At 42.3% G+C, this 15,296-nt stretch overlaps 1 long non-coding RNA gene across 8 annotated transcripts in view; it reads right to left on the bottom strand.

Annotated features, from left to right (window-relative positions):
- Positions 1-343: 343 nt before the first annotated feature.
- The window catches only part of LOC111731196, a 17,128-nt gene continuing 2,175 nt past the window's right edge, over positions 344-15,296 (bottom strand). The window contains exons 2-8 of one of the 8 annotated variants that reach the window (XR_002776988.1): positions 13,431-13,648; positions 12,552-12,645; positions 11,053-11,224; positions 8,475-8,642; positions 3,210-3,314; positions 2,766-3,034; positions 344-1,066 (exon numbers count right to left, since the gene is read on the bottom strand). This is a non-coding gene — a long non-coding RNA (uncharacterized LOC111731196). Of the gene's footprint in view, positions 1,067-2,765; positions 3,035-3,209; positions 3,315-8,474; positions 8,643-9,158; positions 9,214-11,052; positions 11,229-12,551; positions 12,646-13,430; positions 13,649-15,296 lie in introns of all 8 variants that reach the window. The other 7 variants (XR_002776985.1, XR_002776986.1, XR_002776987.1 and 4 more) reach the window with 7 other exon arrangements.

Raw genomic sequence — 15,296 nt, 5'->3', positions numbered from 1 at the left:
GAGACCCCCAAATTTCAGTTGTTCTAAGCTATCCAGTGTGTGGCACTCTATATGGTGGCTCTAGGATGTGTGCACACTAAGGTCAAGGACGGCGGAAATGAAGGTGAAGAGGGAGATGAGTGGGAAATTCAAGGCTGATGACAGGTAATAAGAGGATGCCGGGAGGGCCAAATACTCCTAGGTGTGCATATATGTGTGTGTGTATGTGAGTGTACACACATGTGTATGTATTTTGACAGCGTGAAAACTGATCTGTGAGTTCATCAAGCCTAACTGGAATGTAATAGAATAATAATACAACTGGTACTGTTTCCTCTATAAGAAAATCACACGAGAGGCAAAATGAACATTCAATCCTCTTCCATCTCCCCTGAAACAGGTGGGAAAGGAGTCTTCTCTCTGAGATCATTTAATCAAATCCAACCTCTTTGTTCTGCAGCAGAGGAAGTGAGAAGCAGGGAAGCTAAGTTCCCAAGACCCTTGCACCAGCGAATAAGAGAAGCGGGGTTGGATATCAGGTTTTCTGACGCCTAGCCCGGTGCTAGTGCCATCCTGCCTCACTGACCTGCAGAGGCTATTTTTGGATGACACACAGGAATTCATTCACTCTTCCTTCACGAGATTTACTTCACAAGATTCCATTCTGGTTCCTTTTTTTAAGGTAACTTTTGCTTAAAATATAATATACAGAGACGTGCACAGATCATAAGTGGACAGCTCAGTGTGTCTACGTCTGTGTAAGCAGGACCCAGACAAAGAATTAGTACTTGACTCGCACCCCTGAAGCCCTCTTGCCCCTCCCAGTCACTAGGGACAACAAAGGAACCACTATCCTGACTTCTAATATTACAGATCGATTCTGTCTGTTTTTGAGCTCGATATAAATGGGATTTCACAGTACTCTTTTGTGTCTGCCTTCCTTTGCTTCACATTATGTTTGTGAGATTTGTCTGGGTTTTGCATAGAGTAGTTCATTCTCACTGTGGTAGAGTATTCCATGGTTCTGGTCTTTTGAACCAAATCAAGAGGTCCACTGAGAAGCATCCTGAAATCATTCAAGCTGGTCCTTAAAAAAAAAAAAAGTTAAAGCAACCGAATTGCTGAAACAACAACAAAAAAAGTTGGTTAATCTTTACAAATTAGATCTAATTTATTGGCCATCTGTTAAAAGCCGCTTTCCCAGATCACTGCCCATCCCCCTTTCCTTTTATGTTTCTCTTGATTCTCACGTTCCCAGCTGTGTCACACTGGGCTGACCCAGTCCCGCCTGATGGTGGGGGGTTGGAGGTTAACTAGCTGTGTTCTACCTGGGTGAACCCATCTTGACCTCAGGATCACTCAGAGCCTGGACTGTGCCTCATCTGGCCAGTATGGTTTCTGTCCCTTCAGCAGCATCGTAGCTACCTTCACTTACAGTCAGGGAAGCTGCCTTTCTCATCTGAAAATTTGGAGTTACTGGTCTTGTCTGAATCAGCTTCAGGATAAAGGGCCTACAGCCCCAGGCCAGCCAGAGGCAGAATGGCATCTGCAGAAGGGGGCTGGTCCTCCGGCGAGTCCCTCCCCTTGGAACCACTGTTAAGAGTCACTCCCACAGCTTTCTCAGACTCTGGCCTTCATTCCCAGGGCAGCTAGGCTGGAAAGGGGCTGCACCCTCTTTTTTCATCTTTTCCCTGCCAGACCACAGTTGGCCCCGATTTCTTCATGCTGACTAACCTTCCTGGGGTCTCCCTTTTGCTGGTAACAATGATCTAATCCCAAAATGCAATTTTAAGGGAGCCCCGAAGCAAATCAGCGGGACCGCCTTCCCAAGCCTGAGTCCATATATGGTACAATCCCTGAACCAAGACAGGGAGAGTGCTGAGTGTAATGCAACACAGCTGATTCACCAGCTGTCCCTCTCCCTCCCTAAACTGTGCCTGCCTACTCCAGTTTCCAGTGACATCAGCACTGCACCCATAACAAAAGGTTAAGATAGCCAAAGTGCAGGACTTCTTTGAGTCTTTGGGAAGCTGCAATTTACTTGGAATTTACTGCAATTTTTACTTATTTCTCGGCTTCCCATTTCCTGGGAGGCTGTCCTTTCTGGAATGTAATAGAATAATAATACGACTGGTACTTTTTCTTCAATACTTCTGCTGCGGGCAAGGAGAGGAGACAGTTACAGCTCGGGGACTTGCTCAAGTCCAGTTGCACAGGACCGTTTGGAACAGGAAGCAGTCACAGGGCCCCACCCGGACGCTGGGCAGTCCTGCATCCACAGCCCTTAGTTGGAGCCTTGGCTGTTCTTTGGTCTCCACCCTCAACTAGTATTTATTTGTTTAGCCTTAAAAGTATGAGCGATGGAACCAAGAAATTCTCAGGCACAAGAAAGAATATGGGATCTGGATTACCAGCTCTATTCAAAGTTCATTAGTGAATAATCATATTCTTTTTATTAGCATCCGCACCACCATTCCAGTGCCTATTAAAAGCAAAGCCTCAGACTAGACTCTAGCAGTGGTGTGCTGGAGCCAGCTCAAACCAGTCATGAACTTAAGCGTTAAATTTTCAGGAAATCTGCAAGCTGGCTGTTAAACACCATAATTATTAAAGACTAAGTTACATAAAATTAAAATTGGATAAATTAGATTTAAAACAAAGGTAATAAATAATCCAAACTCATTTACTTCCTGATTATTTCACTACATTTTACCATGATTTGTGTTCTCGAGGTTATTCACCTCTATTGTGTCTGTGTGGTAGAAATATCATATTATGGTACTCACCGTACTTCTGCACATCTCTTTTCCACTCCTTGTTTGGTATTGTCACATTGGGAGCTTGAAGTCAGGCATGATGGCAGTATGTACATGGAAAACACTGCAAATCAGAGCTTCCCCCTCCAGGCTCCCAGGGGCAGTTGTTAACTTTGACCAGCACGCACTGACTCTGGCAGGGTCAATAAAGAATGACTTATTCATTCCTTGCGCTCAAGGTGCTTATACTGCAATGAGGGAAATCAGTCCTTCAAGACTTGAGTTGGGCAGTGTCTCCTCTAAAATGTCAAATGGAAAAGTGAAAGGGCAAGGGCTTACCTATATTAGCATCCCAGTTCTGCCACTTGATGGTCATGTCACTCAAGCCCAGGGATGGTGAGTAACTTGCTCAAGGTACCAGGCTAGTAAGAGGCAGACTCAAGATATGCCTGGGGCATGGCACTCTGCACCCACCTGGCTGCCTCTTCTGGCATGTCCTGGGGGTAGCGGGATTCTTGGATTCCTCTGCCTGTCCTTAGGTGGTTTACTTCAGGCCGGCCATGCTCATTTCTTAAGTCTCTATGGGGATCAGGTAAGTCCCAGGACAGACATGACAATTGTTTTCACCTGTCTTCTGTTCTAATTCATCCAGTCATTAAACATTTTAAGTATCAGCCACAGGTTCCTAGCCTCTGGCTGAGCTTCTGGAGCTCAAACCTGGAAAATAGTACTTACCATACTTCATCAAATCTGAGGTGCCTTTGATTGCAAGATAAACCATTATTTTACGAACCACTATTAAAGAAAAAGTGCTGCCAAATAAATAATCACATGTTATCAATTGTAAGAGCAATGTTAAATCAGTAAAATGTTAAAATGAGAAACAGTGTGCATCTTAGAATCAACTATAAATCTTCCACCAAAGGTAAGGATTAACTCTTAAGATGCTATCGGCTCAGTCATATTGGCAGGAGAGGTACTCATGAGTTTCTAGGAAAGACAGAGGCCAAGACAGAAAGGTGAGAGTGGGCTCATGGAGCTCCTTGAAGTCACACTAAAGGATGCAAAGTTCCTCTAACAGGCAATAGCCAGTCACTAAGGGGTTCTTGGTAGAGGAGTGTGACTTCTCTAATCATGTGGCCCCTGGTATCTGAAATAATATTTATGACTCTGTCGACGTAAAAATGTCCAAACCTGTAGAGAATTCTTGTAAAGGTTTATATGAGCCAAACTGACAATACCCTGGGAGGCAAGATCTCAAATGCTCCGGAGAATGACAGTTTTGCGGTTTCTTTTATACATTTGGAATTAAGGGGGGAACATAAGGAAGATTACATGGAGGTGAGAGAAGGCAAGGTGCAGGATAATTAACAAGGTTATGTGCTCCCTTGAGGGTGGTTATACCACCAAGGGGTATAACTACACTAGCATTTCAAAGGTATATTAACCTAGATGCACAAGAACAGTGGACAGGGATTGCTTAAGCCAAAGATACACTGTTTACTAAAGAAGTTATATGCCTGGGGTTTGACTACCCACCATGACCTACCTGCCCAGTTAGGATTTAATGATCAGATCACCCTGTGAGGTTGCTTCCAATCACTGAACTTGTCAGATTTATTGCAGAGACCCTTTTTTATTCACATGTCTCATATCAAAGCGTGAACTGTCACTCCCCTCTTGCCCAAGAGAGTTGGACCAGAGCAACTGCTGAGCTCAACTGAGCTTAGCACTAGCGAGTGTTCACTCCTGTTACAAATGAGGATGTACTCAAAGGACAGCTCTCTTTTAATAAGGAGCTCAGGAATTCCACTTCTGGGTTTTTATCTGAAGAAAATCAGAACACTAACTTGAAAAGATATCTGCATCATTGTGTTCATTTCAGCATTATTTACAATAGCCAAGACGGAAACAGCCTAAATGTTCATCAGTGGGTGCCTAGATAAAGAAAATGTGGTATATATACACACTGGAATATTATTCACCCATTAAACCCCCGAAATCTTGCTATTTGCAATGACATGGATGGATCTAGGGGGCATTATGCTAAGTCAGACAGGAAAGGATGAATATTGTCTGATCACAGTTATATGTGGAATCTAAAACCAAAAACAAAAAACCCAAACCAGCTCATGGATATAGAGAATAGATTGGTGGTTGCCTGAAGCAAGAGGAATGAGAGAAAGGGTCGAAAAGTACAAACTTCCAGTTATAAAATGAAAAAGTCCTGGGAATGTAAGTACAGCATGGTGACTATAGTTAATAATACTGTATTGCATATTTGAAAGTAGCTGGGAGAGTGGATCATGAAAGTTCCTTTCATGAAAAAAATTTTGTAATTATGTATGGCGATTGCTGTTAACTGGACTTATTGTGGTGGTCATTTTGCAATATATACAAAAATAATTACATTGTAACCTGAAACTAATATAATGTTATGTCAATTATACCTTAATTTTTAAAAATTATTATTGACACTTTAAAAAAAAATAAGGGGTTCAGGTTAACTCATGTTGATGTGCAGGGTCTGTGTGTCCTCCAAGTCACTGAGTGACGTACAAACTCTGTACCCACCCTGGAACTCTGCCCTGGGAACCCAAAGGCCTGGTCAGGACAGAGGGAAACATTACACAGATGGAGACTTTAGGGGTCACTGAAGTTCAATTCTGCCACCTACTTCATCCCTTTACCTGGGACTGGCCCTAAGTCCAGAAAGTTTGGAGATCTTTCTGAGTACCTTTATAATTAAGGGAAAAAATATCACAGCACCACGTTAGGGAAGTGCCCCAAGAAATCATCTCACTGCCACAATTTTTCTGATTAGGGAAAAGAGACTTAAAAAATGAGCATGGCTGGCCTGAAATGAACCACCTAAGGAGAGGCAGAGAAATCCAAGAACCCTGCTACCCACAGGGCATGCCAGGAGAGGCAGTCAGGTGGGTGCAGAGTGCCATGCTCCAGGCACACCTCCAATCTGTCTGCCTTTTACTAGTCTGGGGCCTTGGGCAAGTTACTCGCCATCTCTGGGCTTCCATTTCCTCTTTGTAAAATAAGGCTAGTAATAGTGCCTACTGCAGAGGGTTGTTGACAGGATTAAATACATAAATCCATGAAAAAGGCTTAGATAATCGCCTGCCAGCTAGTAATTGCTCCATAAAGAGTGATTGTTGCAGCTATTCTCCCAAGTCCTAGGCTGTCTCCATCACCTCACTCCTGCTATCCACCAGGAGGTCTGAACTTTGAGACTGAGGGACAGAGGCATCTGTGGAATTTGCTCCCCTTGCTAATCTGGCAAAGTCAACAAATCATTTCTGTTCAACCTGTGAGGAGCCTCTGGAGATGTTAGGTCATGGCATAGAACAGTTTCATGTCAGAAGCATTGAGAGCTGGATGGAGGGGAGTCGGCAGCCTGACCAGGGAAAGGAAGAGGCTTTCTGAGGACTGGGGAAGCCAGCTGACGTGGGGGGGAAGCAGAAGGGGTGCAGGAGCCATGAGGCGCCTGGGTGGGGGCACTTGGCATGTGAACAGAGTGTGGAAGGCCAGGACAGGGGATGTGATGTGGGCCTTTATGGCTAGAAAGGAAGGGGACTCAGAGCCTATGAAAAGAACCATTTTCTGTGAAGCTCAGGAAGGGCCTCTCACAGGGGATTTCCTACACAGGGCTCCAGGCCTTGGCTGCCTTCCCAGGGAAAGGTGGTGTTTGTCGTGGGGAACTAGCACACTGCATGGCTTTAGTTCAGTGAATAACGGTGCCCACTCCTGTCTCTGGAACTGCCGGTCTCCCTGAGCCTCGTTCAGCTGGGAACAAAATGCTCTTTGCTTGAACCACGCACTTCAGACGTCTTAGTGTGAGACAGGGACATTGAAGTCAGAGAAGAAATGAAATAGAGGGGAATAGAAGCTTTGAATATGGTGGAGTAAAGGGAGGTGAGAGCCACAAAGTACATGCCCTCAAGATGGGACAGAGGGGACTATTTCAAAGGAATGAGTCTTTGGCACAGGGCTTTGATGTCACCCAGAGACTGCTGATTGGCCCCAGACCACAGGTCATGCTGACATGGCTATTTGAAGGAGCTCAGTGTGGTCTAAGGCAAAACCCTTTTGGAAAGAGGAATTTCAAAATAATGATAATAATAATTTAAAAAGTAGTACAATCAATGCCTTTTTCCTCTTTTTCCTAACCCCAATCAAAAAGTACAGTATACACTATTGAAAAATCACATCTCAGAAGCAGTGTGCACCTTCTGACAGCATCTGCCAAGATTTCTGATGAGGCTGATAGAAATGTGTTCCATTTTCATGTTGTATAATGAGTAGATGGAATCCTTGCACATCTGTTCAGGCAAGATAATGATGATACTATTACTAGAGGCATTGTGCTGCAAATATAATCTACCCCCTGCCCATATCCAGCCTCGCTTCCTCTTTTTTCTCTTTTCTCTTTACTGTCCTGTGTCTCCCTTTTTCTCATGTTTACTTTCTTGTTCTCACTTTTCCTCTTCTCTCTTCATTTCTTACCTCACCTCAGTGCCCCAACCAGCTTGTAGAAGTCAGTGGGACAAAGTGAGGAATTCTCATCCTATCAGGGGAAGGGGCTGCTGAGAAGGCACTGTGGCCAGGGCTTAGCTGTGGAGGTCAGGAGAGAGGAGAATCTTTTGGTCTCTTCCCACAGCCCTGGTGATTCCTACTGCAAAGGGCCATCTCTGACTTCAGTCCACTCAGAGAAACCTCGGGACCTGCCCCATGTCCAGCCTCATCAGTAAAGAATCAAGAGAGACATCAATGTGACCAGCTAATCCCTACTAAAGAAACAACAGATGGAAAGGGTTTAATGCATTTAACATTCAGAATATTTTGCATCATAACTGGACACTTTCTGAGTGCATGATTGATTTATGAAAGAATGAAATTTTAATATTGGAATATAAACACAGAAAATCAGAATATGGGGATATGGGGATATATTTCAAGGTCAGGAGGAGCCTTCCTTGTGTTTCTTAAGTCATTTATTCATTCACTCATTTTTATCAACAAATATTCACTCAGCACCTACTATGCACCAGGGAATGAGCTGGCTACTAAGGCACATAGATGGAAAGCTATGATTCCTGTCTTTCAGGGCCTTAAAGTCTACCCCAAGGCAAAGTTTTACCTATCCTAAATATAGCTTTGATTGTGAACAAATCTCCTGTGTGAAGCAGAATCCCCCTGGGAATCCTTCACTATAGAGGTACCTTGGGCACCAATATAAAGATGGGATAGTATAGATTCCTGCATATTGACCCATTAGTTCATCTACCTATCCACTCTTCCACATATCTAACCATTCCCTTTCCAACTCTCACTCACCTATCCACCTATCTACCTATTAATCCATCCATCTCTCTACTCATCTATCTACTCACCCATCCGACTATTCACTCATTTACTCTTTTGCCCATCCACCTACTATCCATCTATCTACCTATTTATCCACCCATCCATCATCTTTCTGAGCATGTGATAGGAGGTCAATTGTAGCTCAGTGGGGAGCAGGGCATACCTAATCAATTATTGTGATAGGGAGCCATGCAAAGACAGAACCCCAGTAGTTGCCTATAGTGTCCATGCCTGACAATTCACAAATGAATGATTCCTAACATTGGGCTGTGATCTGAGAAACAGAGAGAGGATGAATTTCAAGGGCTGGTTAAAAACGTTCACAGGGAGGTGCTTAAATTTAATCAAGATAAGGTTTACCTTTTACCCCAGTCTAGAAGAGAGTTGCCTGGGAAGGCAGGCAGGGCAGTCTATTAACAGTGTTTCATGAAAACCTTCTTTCCACAGAGTTCTTGCTATTGAGATTTTCCTCGGTGTGATGGCCCGTTACATCATGAAGGTGCCATTCTGATAATTATTGCTTTCTCCCTGAAAAAAGAAAAACTAAGGATAAGCATTTTTGTGGATAGTATAAATTCCCAGTATACTATCCATTGAAACGATAACCCCCCAATTGGAGGACTCAGTGAAAATCGACACCTAAAATTGTCCCTTTGCTCTCCTAATGTTGTATTCAGGGTTTTTCTATTTGTGGGAATTCTGACTGAAATTTACTCATTTCTAATGTCGACTTGAGCTGTGTCTCTTCTTAAAATTGGCCCCCTCTTCCCATCTGAATGTCAGGTGGAACATTCGTTAGTCGTCTGGAATTAATCTGTCTCTAGCTGAATGAGAGCTGGAAAGAGGAAACGGGGCAGTGATGAGAGCCTTGAGCAGTCAGGAGTCCTGGTTCCCTTGTCTTACTCTGCCGCTGAGTCACCAGCTGACATTGGACAAGGGACTTGGTTTTTCTGAGTTATTGCCTGTCTGCTAAAGGAGAGCAGCATGAGATGCAGAGACAGTGCTAGGAGCACTGGGCCAGGAGACAGAAGCTCCTATCCTCACCTCAACTCACTAAATCCTTGTTGGCTACAACAAGTTTCTGGGCCTTCTTTTCCATCTATAAAATGAGGGGAGAGGATATATGATCTTTAAAGTAGTTTATAATACCTGGAATCTTAATTACATTCGTTTCTCACATATTTAATGCATGGAACTGATCGTTTTTAACACCCTGCTCCTCTATATGGAAAAAAAGAATCCGAATATCATCATGACACATGACATGGCATTTTGCACTGTTTCATCATTTTGAATTTTAAATATAACATAATTTTAATAAGCTGTAAGTGGTCACACAGAACGACAGAATTAAAGTAACAAGTTCTGTTTCTTTGTCTTTAAAATCACTGTGCTAACGCTGTTTCAAATTTGCAGTCCAAACGCAAGATTCTGTAGTATCTTAGGGTCGGAGACATGACTGTGCTGAAATTAAGCCTGGATAACTCCAAATTGGATATGAACTTACTCAAAACAAATGTGGGCATCTGAGACCACCTATATCAAGGGTCAATTGTATCTATAAGAGTTCCTAGGATTAACTTGCACATGGAATGCAATGTTTACTAAATCTGTAAAATAAATAGTAAAAATGTGTTAAGTTGAACTTTACATATGTATTAAGACTGAACAGGAATTACAACAATTGCTTAGAACTTAGACCTAAAGATTTGGGTGAGGGAGAAAGTGTTTTTATCACTAACATTGTTTAGAATTATCATGGTGATAGTAAAAAGGCAGACCAATTTTCAGTCAGTTTTATCATTTGAAAAGGTTTTAAATGTGAAGTAATTTTAGATGTACAGGAGAGTTGCACAAATAGAATAGTGAATTCCCATATATCTTTCACTCAGTTTATATAACCATGGCACATTTATCAAAACACAGAAAGTAACATCGGTATTATAGTATTAACCGAACTATAGACTTTATTTGGATTTTAGCAGTGTTTCCATTATTGTCCTTTTTCTCTTGCAGAGTTTAGTCCAGGATATCATTGCCTTTAGAGGTTTATCATTGTTTTAAAATTCATTACAAATGATGCAAGCCTTTGGTGCCCACCCCCACAGCTGACCATTCCCACCACCTTGCCCTTGGTACATGCCTAATTACACTAAACTGCTGTAATATTGGGAGCAAGGAGGTCTGATGGCTGTGAAGTTTCATCCTTTGGTGAAAGATGCTGTTGAGCCTGACATAATATGCTAGACTGCCAGAGCACAAGCACTTACTTCACTTTATCAAGCTGTGGCTCTTTCAGCCAGACACTAACAGTGACTGTTAGGTTGGTGATATTTGCAAGGCTCATGTGCCTAGTGTACAGAAACCAGAAAGCAAGGCTCATTTTGGGCAAAAGTTCCGTGTGTCCTGTGAGGCAAAGAAGCAAAAACATAAAGAGTAAAGAGCCTTGAAAAAATCATGGTGCAGATGCTTCTGGGTGCCAGCTCCATGCCAACCCTCCCCTTTTTCCTTGCCATCAGATTTTTTTTTTTCAATTAATAAATATTTATTGAATCCTACTATATTCCAGGTGCTGTTCTAAGCACTACTGATAGAAACAAAACAAAGATCCCTGTGTTTGGAGCTTGAGTTCTAGCAGGATAGAGCTGAATTAAGTTTCATCACAGGATGTGTTGAACATGAGTATGGGAGCTGTTGGTGCACAAGGACAAGTTCACATTTAAGCTTACAATATGCTTCTAGTAGCCACATTTGGAACTTGCAGATATTAATTACATGTATTAACCTATGAGAATACTTACAGCAATTGTGCCAGTAGAATTTTTATTTTGTTTAGGTAAGGGGTAGCCAGGATCTTCAGAAAAGGCTGGCAATTTCTTCAGTCCCTCTGAGGATAACTTTCTGTTGAAGTTAATCCAATCGTGTCAGGTCCACTCACCTTGCCAATGACTGGTTTAGGAACAGGCATGTGATGCAATTTTGGCCAATGAGGCATAAGGGATTCCGGGGTTTCTGGGAAAGTTTTCTTCACACTTCAAAATGCCCCTCCTCTTCTTGTCTGAATTTTGGGTCTTGTATGAAGCATAGAATGCCTGGTGCTGTTGCAGCCACTTACTGACAACGAAGGATAAGCCCAAGACAAAAGCAAATACAGAGTGGCAAATTAGGAGGATAATAAGACTTTAATCTTTGACGAATCACTTATCCCTGGGAACAAATTAACAGGGGCCATCTTGTTATGTGAGAAAATACATTTTTCACTTCTTGGGGCTAGTGGTCACATTTATGCCAATCGTGGCACAGCATCTCTCATTCAATCATTCATTCGACCAACACTTGATGAAAACTTACCATGTGGGACAATTGATGGTGTTGGAATATGATGGTGAATGGCTAGATTTCTGCCCTGAAGGGTCAAACCATCCAAAATGGGGCAAAACTCACAGACAAACACATGGATTGTAGGAGAATCTGCTGCTACCTGAGAGGTGTGCACGCGGTGACCGCTTTGTGAAGGAAGAGGTACATGCTCTTTCTCTTGAAGGATGGTTACTTTTCAGGCAGAGGGACATGGAACGAGTGCCTTGTGAGTGGAACACAGACACAGAGAGGGACAGATGGTGCCTACCTCATCAGTGCCATACTTTATGAAGCCTGAAAGGGTACAATATGGTCCAGCAAAGGAAACTTCATGCTGACCTTCTGATCTGAGTTCTGGTTCAGCTACCCACTAATTAGGTGGCCCTTGGTCATTCATGTGTCTCGGAACAGCTATAAGAAGGAGTTGGTAATAACCATCTTGCCTCCCTCACAGGGCAACCGTAAAGTGCAATATAAACACGAGAGGTTATTATCTCCTCTACCTCTAGATGTAACTATATATTCACCCACTCCTAGGTTCCTGCCCCACCCTCTCAGGAGTTTTCCTTCCTCCTGTTGCTGGAGTCACCTTCTACTCTCCTCCTCCTTGGTTTCATCAGTGATCTCCCATATTTCTAATAATTTCAGTCTTTCAAATCCTCTCTCTCTCTGGTTTCTTATCTGTCTCCAAACATGCTCCAATCCCAAAAAATAAGTATAATTCAAAGATCCTTCCTTAGATCCTCTATATCCCCTCAAACACCATCCATTTCTCTTTTTCTTACCAAATTTTCTAAAAGAATAGACTGCTTTCACTCCTATTCTCATTTTCTACCCACTGTTAAGCCTATTCCAATGTCCAATTAAGGGTGGGCTCTCAAAGGCCAGGATGCCTGCATCTAGAGGCTTCGTCTTACTCTCATCCTGCCTGATTTAACACATCCTTGTGAAATGCATATGTCACGGCTTCCTCTACTCACTTTTCCCTTTTCCTCCTCCTCTCTTTTCAGTGTTGGGGTGCCCTAGGATTATGTAGACCTCTCATTCAGCACACTCTCCCGGGAACACATACTTAACCTTATGGCTTCAACGGTCCCACGGTAGATGAACCACAAATGCCTTTAATTCCGGTGTTCCCTTCCTCAATCCAACCCAGTAATTTCCAAGTGACCTGTCAAAGTGTCGATTTGAATGTCCCATGACTCCTCAAGCCCAGCTTGTTCAAAGCTGAGGCCATTTTCTTCTCTCTTCGCCTGTTCTTCCTTTGTTGTTCCATTTTTTTAATGGTCCCACCATCATTTATGTTATCCTGGCCCAAAGTTTTTACTACTCCAACTCCTGTATGCCTTGTAGTAGTTACCACAACTAATTAATTAACCCTTTACACGTCTCTAAAGACAAATTTGGTTATGCTTTAAAACTTCCCATTCCTTTCCACTGTTTGCAGAATAGTCACAATCAAAAAAATTTTTCTTCGGCTTATTGAGTTGTAATTGAAAACTAAAATTATAAGGTTTTTAAAGTATACAGTGTGAAAATTTGATATATGTATACGTTGAAAGTCATAATTTTATGTCAAGACATTCAAAATCCATTACAATCCAGCTCTACCTTAAGTCTTCATAATTCATCTCCCACCCCTCTTCTGCATTCTGTTGGTAAAATACTTCTAGATAAAGGTCCAGCCCAAATGTCCTCTTCCCTATATCTCAGACAGAATTAAGTTAGGTTTTCTTAGCACTCATAGGTTATATATATTTCAAGTTCTTCTTTGATTCACCATCATCACAGTGAATTGTAATGATGCCTTTGTCTTCTCTAAAAGATTATAAGCTTCAGCAGGGTTATTAGTTACCTCTCGCTGCATAACAAATGACAACAAGGTTTAATGACTTAAAACGGCAAACATTTATAATCTCTTAACTGCTGTGTGTCAGGAATTTGGGAGTGGCTTACCTCGCTGGTTCTGGCACAGGGTCTCTCACGAGGTTGCAGTCAAGAGGTCAGCTGGGACTGCTGTCATCTGAAGGCTTGACCAGGGCTGGAGTATCTGCTTCTAAGGTGGCTCACTCACGAGCCTGGCAAGTTAAGTGTTGGTTTTTGGTAGGAGGTCCTGGTTCCTTGCCATGTAGACCTCACCATAAAGTTGCTTGAGCATCCTTATAACATGGCAGCTGGATTATCCCAGGGCAAGTGATCCAAGACAAGAGAGAAAGGAGAAAACCAAGTGCTTTTTATTACCTAGTCTTGGAAGTTGCACCATCACTTATTCTATTTGTTATAAGTGAGCCACTAAGTCCAGCCTGCACTCAAGGGGGTTGGGGGATTGATAGTCATCTCCTGAAGGGAGTAATACCAAAGAACTTGAGGACATATTTTAAAACTACAAAACGCGGGTTGCCTTATCTGTCTCTGGTAACTAGCAGTATCTGGCACTTAGTAGGTGCTCACTTGACATTTTTAATGGAATGATGTTTTAAAGGGGATGATATTAGAGGCAGAGCATCCCTGGGTAGTGAGTGCGGGCCAGGTGGTGGAGGTGGGAGTTCGTGGGAGAGATTCTGAGGTAAGAATTCAGAGGCTCCATGACTAATCGGATGAGAGGGGTTGGGAAGAGATCCATTTGGAGTTGAAGATGGCTTTGAAACTAGGACTTAGAGATGGCTGTGATGGCTAAGTATGCATCTAATTCTTCCTCTATGGGGTTTCAAGGTAGTGAAATATCAAACTATCAGAACCATCTCAGAACCCTATATCTAACCGTTCAATCACATGTGAAAGGGCCCAGCGTTGGCAGTCAGCAGCATGAGCACTGGCTAAGCCATTCCCTTTGCTTCAGGTTTCTCATGTATAAATGTCGAGGTATAATACTTTTCTCCCAGGACTTTCAGCTTCAACCCTTAATGCTAAGAGGTTGACAACATCCCACCTTTGCAAGAAATTCACACCACAACATCCTTACAAATGGTTCCCATACTTACACTAGGGAACTACTAGCTCGAACCATCTTAAATGCTGACATTCTCATTCTGACCTATACAGAAATCAATGTCATAGGGTTCAACCTAATAGATGTAGCTGCAGTTTGAAAATTTGAACACTAAAGAATAAAGAAATAAAATGGAGTCACTATAGTCAAGCTGCTAAATTACTGAAGTCAAGTAGATTGAGGTATGAGGAAATGATTCTATTCATGTTTTAACAAGCCTGGAAATTTGAACTTTTGAACTTTCCAGTCCTGTATCAATGCCTGGATATACATCAAACCTCCAGATAACCCTCTGATTACTCCCTGAAAGAGGAAAAAAAGAATATTCACGTATCCAGACTACTCAGTCCAGGTCCATTAACCAGACCACCAGTCATTTAGAGGATTACCACGTCGGACCATTTCAGAGGCTAAGAATGACTGATTCTTCTCAAGAAAGTACTTTTTAATATACGATCCCTCAGCTTTTCTTTTTTGGGAACACTTAGGATTCTACTCAGTTGTGTTTCTGACTTGCAAACCCTAAGACTTTGAATAAATCTTTTTATCATTTATTTCTAGCAAAAGCTTCCTGATTCATTTAAGATTAGTTGCAACACCTTTCACAGATGGAAAATTGAGATGGTCCAGAGTTCTTGATCTTTCCATCCCTCATAATACTAAGATTCAACTTTAAGGAAGGTCAGTCTGGAAGTTAAATGAGGTTTAGTCCAATAGAAGCATCACTCTCTCTTTTTTTTCCATTTACCTTTTTTTTTTTTCCCATTTTCTTAAGTTAAAGGAATTAAAGACCAAAGACAGTATGTTAAACACTGAAGGGTCAACTTAGGATC

Source organism: Pteropus vampyrus, unplaced genomic scaffold (genome assembly GCF_000151845.1).
Source record: "Pteropus vampyrus isolate Shadow unplaced genomic scaffold, Pvam_2.0 Scaffold353, whole genome shotgun sequence".
In the NCBI taxonomy this organism is placed as follows: domain Eukaryota; kingdom Metazoa; phylum Chordata; class Mammalia; order Chiroptera; family Pteropodidae; genus Pteropus; species Pteropus vampyrus.
The sequence above is the reverse complement of the archived record's forward strand: the minus strand, read 5'-3'. Positions and strand labels throughout refer to the sequence as shown.